Below are 13,609 nucleotides of genomic sequence, written 5' to 3' on the forward strand. Positions count from 1 at the left end.
AAATATGCAAAGAAATTTGTTCAAGCTTGTGACAGTTGTCAAAGAGCAGGACACGCTAGACAGTTTGACGAAATGCCCCTGAACCCACAGCTAGTCATTGAACCATTGGAACGACGGGCGCTCGATTTTGTTGGTCCGATCACTCCATCATTAAACCAGAAAACATATATTTTGGTAGCAAAAAATATGTCACCAAATGGGTTGAAGCAGAGGCATTGCCAAGAGCTACAGAGGATTCCATCATTCAATTTCTGTTCCACATATTTGTGCGATATGGCCTCCCAAGAGACATAATCACGGATGGAGGACCACAGTTTGCTGGTAATAAAATTGTTGCAACACTGAAAAACTATCATATTTAGCATAAAATTACCTCTCCTTACCACCCACAAGCAAATGGCCAAGTAGAGAGCACGAATAAAGTAATAGAAGCAATACTGACAAAAACCATTGCGTCACACAGATGCGATTGGGCTGCAAGATTGTTGGAAGCCTTGTGGGCATACAAAACAACATGAAGAAGCACTATTGGTTATTCACCATATCAGCTAGTATTTGGAAAGGAACCAATATTTCCAATAGAATTCAAAATATAGACCTTCAGAACAACACAAGAAGTCGGTCTAGATTTAAACGAGGCCCAGATTAACAGATTATAGCAAATCAATGAGCTAGATGAAATCAGGCTCTCTGCTCTTCAACATACCACATTGATCCAACAACAGAGAGCCAAATGGCACGACGCCCTCATCAAAAAGAAAGTCTTCCACGAAGGAGATTGGGCGCTCCTATACGATTCCAGGTTTCAAGATTTTCCAGGGAAACTTCAGACTCGCTGGCTGGGACCATACGAAATCCAGAAGGTACATGATAATGGCACCATTACCCTAACCACCATTGATGTATCGGGACATACCTTTAAGGCAAACAACCATCGAGTTCGATTATATCGTAAACCACTTACTCGGGAATCCTTCTACCAGCAACTCTGTGAAGACTCCGACATGAAGATTCTGGTTGAGGAAGAGAAATCTTCCTCACCTTTGGTTCATTAAGTGATTTGATTGCTTTTACATTTTGTACATAATTCTTTTGTTTTGTTTGTGTAAATTACTTTCTTTACATTTCTGCATTTCTGCAACTTTTGAATTTCGCTGTTCCTTTTGGATGGAATAGCGTTTTCACCATTTTGTTGTTCCTTTTTGAAGGAACGGTGCTTCTGCATTTTGTTGTTCCTTTCCGAAGGAATAGCAGTTCCATCATTTTGTTGTTCCTTTCCGAAGGAACAACAGTTCCACCATTTTGCTGTTCCTTTTCGAGGGAACAACACTTTTGCATTCTGTTGTTCCTTTTCGAAGGAACAACATTTTCGTCATTTTGTTGTTCCTTTCCGAAGGAACAACACTTTCACGTTTTGTTATTCCTTTCCGAAGGAACAACATTTCTGCATTTTTGTTGTTCCTTTCCGAAGGAACAACACTTTCGCCTTTCTGTTGTTCCTTTCCAAAGGAACAACACTTTTATGTTTTGTTGTTCCTTTCCGAAGGAACAACACTTATGCATTTTTGCTATTCCTTTCCAAAGGAACAACACTTTCGTTTTCTGTTTTTCCTTTCCGAAGGAACAACACTTTCATTTTTCTGTTGTTCCTTTCTGAAGGAACAACACTTTCATTTTCTATTGTTCCTTTCTAAAGGAATAACACTTTTATTTTTTGTTGTCCCTTTCTGAAGGAACAACACTTTCATTTTCTGTTGTTCCTTTCCGAAGGAACAACACTTTCATTTTTCTGCTGCTCCTTTCTGAAGGAACAACACCTTCATTTTTCTGTTGTTCCTTTCCAAAGGAACAACATTTTTGCATTTTTTTTTGTGCATGTTTTCTTTGTTGTTCCAATTAAATGACAGTTGTTGTTCCTCTCAATGAACAACATTTTCGAGTATATTTTTCCTTTTGCTTGCGATTTTGTGTACAGTAGTTGTTCTATCTTTTTAGAGTGCATTTTCTTCTTTGTGTGTTTTACCATTTAGATCATTTTTTAGAGTCATGGTCATTTAAAGCACAACTATACATTTATGCAATGAATACAAAAACTAGAGGATACTGAAATCAGCAAATTACATAAAAATCGTTATCTTTAGAAGAAAGTGCTTTGAATTGATAAGAGAAAAGAGGAAAGGACACAACTATTGATCACCTTGCTGTCATTATTCTACTAATACCGATATGATTGATTATTTTTATCATGATGGTTCTTTCTAAATCCCCATAATTCTCTTTGATCATTATTATTGAATAAGAATAAGGGAATATTCTTCTCTATTGAGATGTTAAGACTTCTTCCACCATCCCTACTCTTAAGGAGTGTTGAACCACCCTCTAGATATAAATACAAAAAGTGCTATATAAAAGAAAAAAGAAGAAAAGGAAAATTTTTTATATGATTTCTAACATGATTTGTCAGATGAAGGATAGGGGGTCTCATCAAGAGCCAACCTACCATGATCATAAGGAATAAAGTGAAGTGGCATTCCCACTATGGCCACCACACCAGGGATATGATCCAAGAGGCACATCAGAAAAAATAAATAGTCCTTGGAACAGGAGGTCTCATCACGAGCCGGCCTACCCACCTTTCACTCCTTCCTGGTGAATGGAATTATGATTCATCTAGTTACCAAGCCAGCATAATGGCTTCCATTCTGACACTGCACAACACTTTCTTAGGCATACACAAAGGATTATGGTTCCAAGGGTGAAATAAACAACTCTGTCAAGGTTATGGACACTTGTTGGCAATAGAGCTCTGTTGATGGTATTAAAGTCATATTTCTTATACACCAATGGCAATTATAAAACCCTTCTTCTTATATCTTTATAAATGATTCAAATGAGACTATGTATATAACCCTTATGAACCTTTGACACATGAAAATAAATTACAAATCAATTATGACAGTAAAAGTTGATAATGATCACATAGGACCTTTTATGCACGTCAGATGCACTATCCTCCAATTCTCGCATCATATCACGACAATTCCTTATTTATTAAGCAATTCTATTATAACGCCTCGATTTCGGCAATCTGCTCGTCGTTGTAAACATGCCATTTCTGCATACGTTGTTCCTTTATGACTCTGTACTATGGCAGTTCAACACATTGCTTCTTCATTTGACGGCCGAGGTCAGCCTATCACATTGCGGGGGGGGCGAAGGTGACCAGGTGATCCCCATAATTCGCTGGCATACGTGTCAGCTTATCATTCAGAGAATTAATGACTCGGGAATAGAAAAGCTTAACAGTATTTTGTTTCCCAATATGCATGGCTTGTTGTTCTGAAGCTATTTCTGTGTTTTGCTCTGCAAAAATTAGCAGTAAGTTCGAAATTCGAACAGCTTGCTGTTCCATCATCTTCTCTGTGTTTGCTAACAGTGAGCTAAAAATTTGAACAACCTGTTGTTCCATTGTCGTCTCTATGTTTTTTACAGTGTGCTAAGCATGGGGGGAAGATCAATTCGCAGTGAGCCATAGGTGTTGATGGTCTCCGATGCTACACGAGAGATCCTAGCAAGGGCAGGATGGATATTTTATCTTAACCGTCTACAGCAATCCAACGAGACAGTGGCAATTTAGTTTTTACAGAACTTGCAAGAACATCATTCCATGGTGAGAGGGAGACAGATAGCAGTCACTGACAATATAATTGTAGAGGTTTCGGGACTGCCAGCCACTTGACCTATGTGGACTATGAAAAAGGTGAGACTGCGAGACGCCATGAAAATATGCCAATATGAAGGGCAGAACCTGACTGTAAAAGGAAAGGGAGTTTTACCGACAACCTTGGGGGAGCCGTGGGTGGAATTAGTGAGAATTATCCAGAGCTACATCACTTGTGATGGAAGGAAAGATGTGGTAAGACCATGACATCTTAAACTTCCAGTTGTGTTAAAGAAAAAGTGCGTTGTGAATTTTCCTGTGTTTTTAAATTCTTTATTACATGATGTTGCCCGAAGCATGAAGAAATCTCGCCATTTAGAGTCAGTAGTAAGGTGATAGTCAGCCACAGCCTTGCCCAATAATAGAGCAGTTGGGAAGAACGAATTTTCGTGATAGACAGAGGACTGGCTTTTCCAGCCCCAAAACGAAAACATGTTGCCTGTACATCGAGCAGACCTCTGAAACGAAGGAAATCTGTCAGACTGGCAAGGATCAGGGGAATGCTGAGAAATCGACAGGAAGACAGTAGTCATCCTGTGGAGATACATAATTCAAGAGACGAAGAACCCCCACAATTGGAAGGTGGGGAGAATGAAAAACAATTGGAGGAAAATGATGAAGGAGAACCGGAGGAAGAGATTAAGCAATTCGGTCAGGAGGAAGAGGAAGCAGAGCAACGCAGTGAAAGTCCACTGCAAAACCCGCTACAAGAAAGTGAATTAGCCCAGATTCTGGCCAATATGGGCAAATATGTCCAAGCTCATAGCCCACTTAACCCCCACAACGAAGAAGGATCACAAGAGGACTCTGTTCATGACAAAAGTGCACCCAAAGAACTGTGTGACGAAGAGGAAGGAGAAGAGGATCACTCTGCTCATGATGAGAGTGTATTTGGAACAAAGAGTGACAAGAATGAAGAAGAGGAACAATCTGTTCCTAGTCAGAATACACCAGAAGAATTTCTCGATGAAGAAAGGGTAGAAGAAGAGGTTACCCAGGAAGCAGTAGAGCAAGCTAGGGTTTCTACCCCTGAACAACCAGATCAGCATAGCATTGAAGAAGCACCCCGAGAAGAAAATAAGGAAATTGGCCAAGACAAAGGCACAACACTTGAGGTACAAAGCCCAGGCCCTAGTAAACGAACAGTTGTTCCTTCCAAGAAAACAGAGGAAATTAAAATATTGTGAAAGGAACAACAGAGACTGCTTAACGTGATTAAGCAACTTTGACAACAGATAAGGGTTTTGAAAATGGGGAAGAAGTCAAAAGGAACCTCTGTGGTAAAGCATGCAACCGCTCAGACAAAACCCCTTAAGAAAAAGATCAAGAGGACTCAAGTCCAACCTGCCATTCAAAACCAAAAGGAACAACATCTAGCTGTTGTCCATGTCGAAGTGCAAACAGATAATGTATCAGCCTGTGACAAGGAAACTCAGACAGAGGCACTGTCCTCTAAGGAAACTCAGACCATAAAGATGAGACACTGTGATAAGAATATCCAAGTAGATCTCCCACCTACAACTATTATGTTGGATAACGACCCGAGGATAGTAACTCTGCGAAAAGATTTGGCACAAGCCCAACAAACAATAGAGAAACTTACAGAGCAGACTGTCCCTCGAGAAAAATATGAGAAATTACAACAGCAGCTAAGGAATGTTAACATATCCGAAAGCCAGGCCTTTGAAGGATGGCAAAAGGCAGAAGAAAGAGTCAAAAAGGTAACTCATAGACTAGACATAGTCATCAAACAAATGGATACCTTATGCTCTTTGTATACTGACATTCTAGCGTGTAGGGCACTTTCTAGGAACTATGCTTTGCTTTTAATGGAAAGATATTTACAATTGAAAATTAAAGCTATCAAAGCAGGAGTACCTATAGAGATAAACACCATTGATGACTTCATAAATTGTTGTAAGCATTACGGAGTGAAAGTTCAGCGACTATTATGTGAATTCTATTTGCACAATCTTGTATTAGATGGAGAAACATATCAGAACCCTAGCCCGTTTATGGGTGATGTCCAACTGCAGGCATTCATTTCTTTTGGTGTTAATCAAATAAAGTGGCTTAAAGCCTACAATGTCTTTCAAAGACAGGAGAATGGATTAGACTTATGGGTGAGAGGTGAACCTAGAGACCCATAGCAATTATGGAATAAACATAGGAGCCTAATGAGAACTCAGGGAGTGATCGAGGCATTGGGACCTATCCACACAACAGTCATACGGCAAGGGGTAGAATACTTCTTTACTATCAAAGACCTTGCCATAGCAGTAGCCAAATTTCGATACCAGACTTCTAATCTGAACATCCAAAACTGAGAACCATTCAATTATGAGAACTTTAAGCTAGCTGCTGACCGCTTGGGTATCTACGGTGACCTCGTTTTGAGAGAAGGCCCATCTTGGTTAGGCTGTAGGTTCAGAAGTCCAATTATTTGGCACCTTGCACCAGGATATCAAGCCTTATATGAAATGCCTAAAGGTCAAATAGGACATTTCTTTGAATTCCTAGCTAGCAATCATGGTTGTAGACCACCTCATGAGATCCCTTCTCCAGCCTATTCCCTAACTGCCTTGCATGTCAATTACAATGTTTTCATGAGGGCATGAAAAAGGGTAAGTAGGGGGGTGTGTTGAGCACTAGAGAAGGTATGTAATTGCCACTTATTTTGTCATCTTTTCCTTAAATACATAGCTTCTTTCCATTATGATATAAGTATATGGTGAAAGATTATGATAAAGTCTAGAAGATTTGTGTGCAATGTAAAATGACTAATAATTACCCTTTTCCTATGCAGAAAAAGGAGAAAACGGAAGATCGCCATTCCAAAGGAAAAGACAAGACAAAGTTAACTGTTGTCCCTTTGACAGGGAACTACATCCAAACGAGGCAATCCAAATTGGAGCGTATAAGCCAGGATAAGGAAGAGGAGATACCAAATCAGTGCAAGAGAACAAGAAGATAACTGAGAAATAACAATATGGTGAATCCCTCAGGATCCTTTGATCCTGAGGGATTACTACCTTAACGATTCTCTGCATCGTTGATATCTCCGCTCGGTTGCTATAAGAAGGGGCAGCATTGCTAGCCCAAGGGGTGAACTATGGTTGTTTTTATGAAATTCACTGTTGTAATTGAAACTTTGATCATCGACTCTCTCTAAAAGAGCGATTACTATAACTCTATTTTGATGCTTAATATATAAACTTTGTTGTTGTTTCGTCTTTGATTCTAGAGTAATCTTAAGCAGTGCATCCCTGGAGGCTAAGGGCCCGGCCCTGGTGGATCACTTGCTCCTGTACCAATATTTTCTGATTCGTGTGTGGTTTGGTTTCTCTTATTCGCTTTGTTCAGTAATCTTTTGTTCCTTATTATTTCACATATTGGTTATGTTATATTTCGTTTCCATTTGAACAAGTAATGTTATTCTCTACAACAAGAATGTTATGCTATTCATTCTAAATTTATATCACATCACTGTTCCTTTAACAAACTGATATTATCATATAACATTGTTGTTCCTTACAGATTACCATTACTATTGATTACAGAGTAACAATGTTGTGTATCTATAAATCGGTATTATTGTGTATTTATCTACGGTTTACTTCTAAACGTGATTGTTGTTCATTTGGGATTGTTGTTCCACTGTGATCACAATTGTTGTTTCTTCATAACTGTGATTTATACTGTTGTATCGAAACTCAGATTACTGTTCCTTTCAATATAGAAGTGCCGTGTGTAATATTTGATCTGGTTTGTTGTGCATTTACATTTGATTCAGGTTGTTGTTCAATATTTCATTTCCTTTAGTTTGTTGTCCCATTTCCGTTTATTGTTTAAATTATTTCCGAAGTGAGGATTGTTGCTTAATTCCTGTAGATTACGATTACTGCTTCATAGGTTAAAGTTTTTCTGCTCAAGCTTGTTAAATGGATTAGCTGCTGTTCCTTTTTCTGTTATTCGAATTATCGTTGCTTTGGTGTACAGAACAATCTGAAACTGTAGTGAACATTGGCATATGTTGTCAAGTTCCCAGGTTGATGATCTTATCTTTGATTGCCTTTCAATTACATCAGTTTACAAAGGGAAGAGTTATTATTACTGTACCCTTGACTGATAAAGTACTGCATTTTCTTCATTGAATGATTTAGTTACAAACATTTCCAGTTCTTGCAATTACATTTAGAAGTTTGTTTTCAGTATTTAGTTACTTTTGCAGAAACACTATACTACTAACATTACTCTTACAAATGACCACCTCAAACTGAGTACACTCTTTGAGATAACAAATCGTACCTGGATTGATAATTAATGTAGGGTAAATAGAGGTGAAAAAGACCCTTTTTACTGCTCGAAATTCTTGCTTTTCCCATCATTTATCATCTAATTCCAAAGTAAGGCATCAATCTAGATGATTGATTTTGAGTGTACTACCATTTTGTTTACTTCTTGGCAATTCTCAAATCATATGTGTTGGTAAGGACATACCCTAACCTCCCTACTTTAGGGGCTAATAGAAATTATTAATTAATAACAATGTGATACACTTTGAATAAGGCTAATTAAGTAGCTAGTTGGTAGTAATGTAAAAATGTAATCTTTATTAAATAAGGCTCACTTAGTGGTTTGTACTTATTAATAATGAGACCACAAGTAGTTAAGGCTTCTTTAGAGAGACTATTTATAAAGCAAGAAGGCTATGAAATGCCTTGTCAAAGGATTACTATTCTGTCTGAGCTCTACTCAAAGAATTTGTTTCTTTAAAAATGCTCATGAATGTTTCTCTTTCTTTCAAAAATTATGGAAAAATTAGCTTAGTAGTCTCACCTTAGATGGAATTGTGGTGATGTTTATTGAAACAGAATCACAAAGCAGAAAAGAAAGCAAGAGAAAGGTTTTTTTTAACCAATTATCACCTCATTCTTTTGAAATAGATAAAACTATATTGAATTGCATTTTTCAAATTAACACTAAAAGGTGTATGATTAATAGGTAATTATTTGAGTTATATTCAAAAAAGAGATTATATTTTCAATAATATTTAGTTTAATCCCCTTTATTTATCTAGTAAATCTTGTTGATCTTAAAAAACCTCTGAACACACAATCCTCTTTATTATCAATTATATTTGAATTAAAATTTAAATTATAAGCTTTTCACACCACATTGTTTTTATAAGTTAATAATCATTTAGTTCGACACTTTAATAAAAATTTAAATAAGACATAATTAATAATATAAATTTATTTTACTTTATTTTATTTTTCTTATCTATCTTTTGCTTTGCAGTATATCTTTTTAATATTTTTCACAAATAATGTATAATGAGGATGAGAATGAGGGTGGGAGAAATATTGACTTAGTTATAATCATACTTATAATATTATAACTTGGCCAATATTTCCTCTCACTCCTTTATGTGAGAGTAAGAGTGGAAATGGAAAGAGATAATATGCAAATCATATAAACAAATATAGGGTGGGAAGACATAATATGCAAACCATATAAATATGATTTCCATGTTATGCTTCACTTCTTTTTTTTTCTAGGTAAAGGTAGTGCCATTCTTTTCTATTTATATTAGACAGGGAAACCATATACATCGTTCTGGTGGCCTCAATCTGCCCCGAAGGGAAACCAGATCTATTGGCCACCTTAATTTGTTATAAGCGTTCCAAAAACAAAACTTGACAAGTCTTTCGATATTAGCTATATGCACTATACATCTAAAGCTACTTATTAAACTACTAGTTCGCATGCAACTGTAAAAAGAGAAATTCAAAACAGCTCCGGCATATCCTCCAGAAGCTCATTCCTTCCTGGTTCCTGTGTTCTGGTTCGTATCCATGGGAATATTCATCTGATCTACCTGGCTAGGGCCACTTCCAACCATCCTGGACAGTAATTGAGACATTTCCTCTAACTTGTTATTCTGATTAATCATGATGACTTGGAAGTTCTTCATTTCCTTCTGCAGTTTTGGCACCCCATTGGCGAGTTCTGCCATTTCCTTCGTAACCTGTTCAAAAGCTTTAGCCAACAGTCGTTTTAGGAACCAGTAAATATGCAGGGACTGTTTGCACATGGTCATCCTTCCCCTAGTGTTACTTGGATCGGTAACCATTTCTGCCCATTCTTCTGTCTCTGAACCTGACTGCTCCTCCAGAATGCTTGATTCCATATTTTGAATGATGCATCGAATCTCTTCATCCGTGCCTTCCTGGTAAGCGCGGGTCGCTTCCTGAACCTCTATCAGGGTCGATCTTCTACCTCTACACTGACTTTCTGTTGCTTCTGCTGACCTTCCACCCTGGTTCCCCTGCCTTGGGCGGCCCCGGCCCCCTCGTCCTCTTCCCCGGCTCGGACGTGCCATCCCTTGTCCTGCCCTCACCTGTAGACATTCATCAATCATAGGTGTTAGTTTATTGAGATTCTCCTCATCGTCCTCGCTTGCTGAATTGCCTTTGGTTATTCCTCTATTTCTGCTGCATTCCCCTTTGTTTCTTCGAGTCTGGCATTGCTCACCCTTCTCCAGATACAAAAGATCTATTATGCCCTCTGTCATGCGGACCAGATGATGGGAAATTGGCGTAATTTTCGGGTCTCCCTTACCAGGCTTCACCTCCTCACCTGCCTGGGGGTATTTATCTCGGTTTTCCTCATAATTCCTCCGACTATATTCACTGCTACAGTTTCCCTTCTTATCAGGATTCCCCACCCCTTGTAATTCCATATAACCATCTTCGTGAATTATAGAGAGGCAATCATGTTTTTCATCATCCCGGGCTTCACATCGGCTAAACATATCCATTCTGTCTATTGAGCTATATACTAAGGAGACAGAGTTCACAGATTTCACATACCCGAAGATGCAGACCTCCCTGTTGTTGTCTCCTGGCTGTGGCGCGTTCCGCTCCTCCTTTGCCCCGTTCATAATGAGCTTACCTCTACCTACCATTATCTTTATATAATGGCTCTTCATTACCTTATTCGCTCTGCCACTACCGCCGCCACTCCTGCTACTCATCTACGATCCACCACCTCCACTCTGGTTTCTTGAAGCTTGAGCTGTCCAATTACTCATTGTTTTTGTTGGGGAGCTGTCTCTTCCCTTAAGTCCCATCTGGCTACTATCCCTTTGTAATGATTACGCTTGTCATTCTTACCTACCCTACTCCTCATCCCGATCAGGAGCCATCTGTCGCTACTACCTTTGAATCGTGTCTTCATGATTATCTTGATTGAGGATCGTACTAAGCTATTCAAATCCTGAGTCTTTTGAGTGCGTCGTCCATAAGCTATCCATTTTCTTCCTTTGTTCCTGGCATCCCCAGTTCACAAGGAAATCAACTGCTTTATTGGCCTCTCCTCTAACAAGCTTAATAATCATATAATCAAATCTTCCCAAAATACTTTCCAGTTCTTGGATCAGGCTAGCTGTCCTCCAGCTCTGTGTTACTTTATCCCATGAGGTCTCGTTGTTAAGTTTTTTGAGAGCTTGTATCACCATTAGGGAATCCCCTTCCACTTCGAGTTTGTTATAACCATTTCTAATTGCTATCTTTAGGCCTTGACGGATTGCCATCAGTTTTACTTCATTGTTACTCATAATATCTCCGTTGTCTGCATATATCCATCTCGTTCTTCCCTGATCGTCCCTAAAAATACCTCCGATCCCTGTAGGGCCTGGGTTTCCCTTAGAGGCTCCGTCGAAGTTTAGCTTTATGAAACCATTCGGAGGAGGTGAGAAATGCATGATGCCATTACCTCCCACCCTGGGCGCTTTCCACATCTGGGGGGCCACCATTCCTTGATTCAGATTTAGTTTCTTTAGGATCTGCTCTTCTTCCTGCGTCACTTCCCAGTCCTCTCCATTCCAAGTGTCTGCTAGTATAGTTTCCCGGATATGGCTCAAGGTTTTTTCCCACAGTTGGTCTTGTGTCATCTCTTTGTTTTGGAAGACTCTTCTGTTTCTTTCCTTCCAGATCATCCACATATTCATCCCAACTGCCAGGTTCCAAGCATGTCTTACCACTGGACTTATGAATTGTCCTCCTCCCCAAATTTTAATAGTGTTTTTAATACTCTGTTGATCTCTATGGGTTTTTCCGAAAAGCCACTTGACCTTTTCCCATTGTATTTGAGCTTTTGTGCACGAATTCAGAAGGTGTTCTTGCGTTTCCTATTCTTGTTTACATAAAGGACATCTTGGGAGGCCATGAATGCCTTTCTTTTGGAGTTGTTCCTACGTTAGAATGCAGCCTTTGGTGACCAGCCATATGAAATGTGCCACTTTCAGCCACCAGTTGCTATTCCATATCTGTTTCCAGGTACTTATCATATCTTCTGGTTCTCTAGTGTTCAAAAGATGGTAAGCCTCTTTAATTGAAAAATTCCCTTTTATTGCGTGTCCCCATCTCAGGATGTCCGGTCCCGATCTTATGGGGATTCTTCTTGTCTGCAATTCCTTTTGATATAGCTCTTTTTGCCCTCCGTCTATTTGCTCCATCCATTCTTCCGGGCTCTTCCAGATTCTCCATGCTTCATCTTGGCTCTCCATCTGCCAAAAGTCCTACACTAGTGTCATTCCTTTCTCAGCTGCTTCTTGACATATATTCCTTAGGTCTTACATTCCATTCATTCTTTCCCTTTGTTGCCATGCCTCCTGCCAAAATCTTGCTGAACTGTCGTCCCTTATTTCCCAGAAAGCATGCCGAGTTATCATATCTTTATTGAGACTGGCTAGATTCCATACTATAGACCCTTTTGGAGTGTCCCTTATCCTTAATATTTCCTCTGGTTTGGTGGTCATGTTATATTTTTTTGACCATATTCTTTTCCATAGGTCGTTTCCTCCATTCATCCAGCACCACCATAGCTTTGCGCCCATTGCTTGGTTTAGAACATAGGGATCTCTAAGGCCTAATCCTCCTTCCATCTTGCTTTTCGCAACTTCCTTCCATGATACTAATGCCCATTTCCTTTGGTCCTTTTGTCCTCCCCATATGAATTTTTTGAAGATCTTTGTCATCTTAGTGCATGCTCCTTTTGGGGCAGCCATTGCCAATAGTTGATATATAGGTGTAGATTGGAGTACTGCCTTAGCTAAAACAACTCTGTCCACAAATTCAGAGTTCTGAAAGACCAGTTTGCTAATTTTCTAGTTATATTTTCCAAGGTTTGTTGCCAATTGGCCATCCTCAGGGGATTTAAGGCAAGTGGAGTTCTAAGATATCTAGTTGGGAGCTCTCCTGAGTGGAATCCCAAAGTTCTGGTCAAGAAATTTCTGATATTTCCAGCTGTGTTAAAAACGTACGTGCAAGATTTTTCCTTGTTAATTTGGGTACCAGAGACTGTCATGAAAAGGTCTAAGGTTGCTTTTATTCTGCGGGCTTCTCTGAGTGACAAATTATAAAACAGCATGATGTCATCAACGAATTGCTGATGGGTAGTACGAAGGTTGATACCCCAAATTTGAATTCCTTTGAGGTTTTTTTCTCTAACTTCTTTTTTGATGTATATCCCTAAGCCTTCTACCGCTATGATGAACAGGAAAGGAGACAGGGGGTCTCCCTGTCGGAGACCTCTAGACACTTTGAAAGGCTGGGATGGAGTTCCATTCACTAGGATAGAGAAATTAGTTGATGAGATCATTGATGAGATCCAATCAATCCATCTATTACAGAAGCCGAAGGCTTTTAGGATTCCTTTCAGGTACTTCCAGTTCAAACGATCATATGATTTTGAGAGATCAAGTTTAATCATCATATCTGCTTCGTTTTTTACTTTTAGGGAGTGCACCACTTCTTGAGATACCACTAGACCATCCAGGATTTTCCGGCCCTCAACAAAGCCAGTTTTCTCTATGGAGATAAT

Source organism: Pinus tabuliformis, chromosome 3_2 (genome assembly GCF_031772625.1).
Source record: "Pinus tabuliformis cultivar Carrire ecotype Pingquan chromosome 3_2, CPIR1, whole genome shotgun sequence".
NCBI lineage: Eukaryota > Viridiplantae > Streptophyta > Pinopsida > Pinales > Pinaceae > Pinus > Pinus tabuliformis.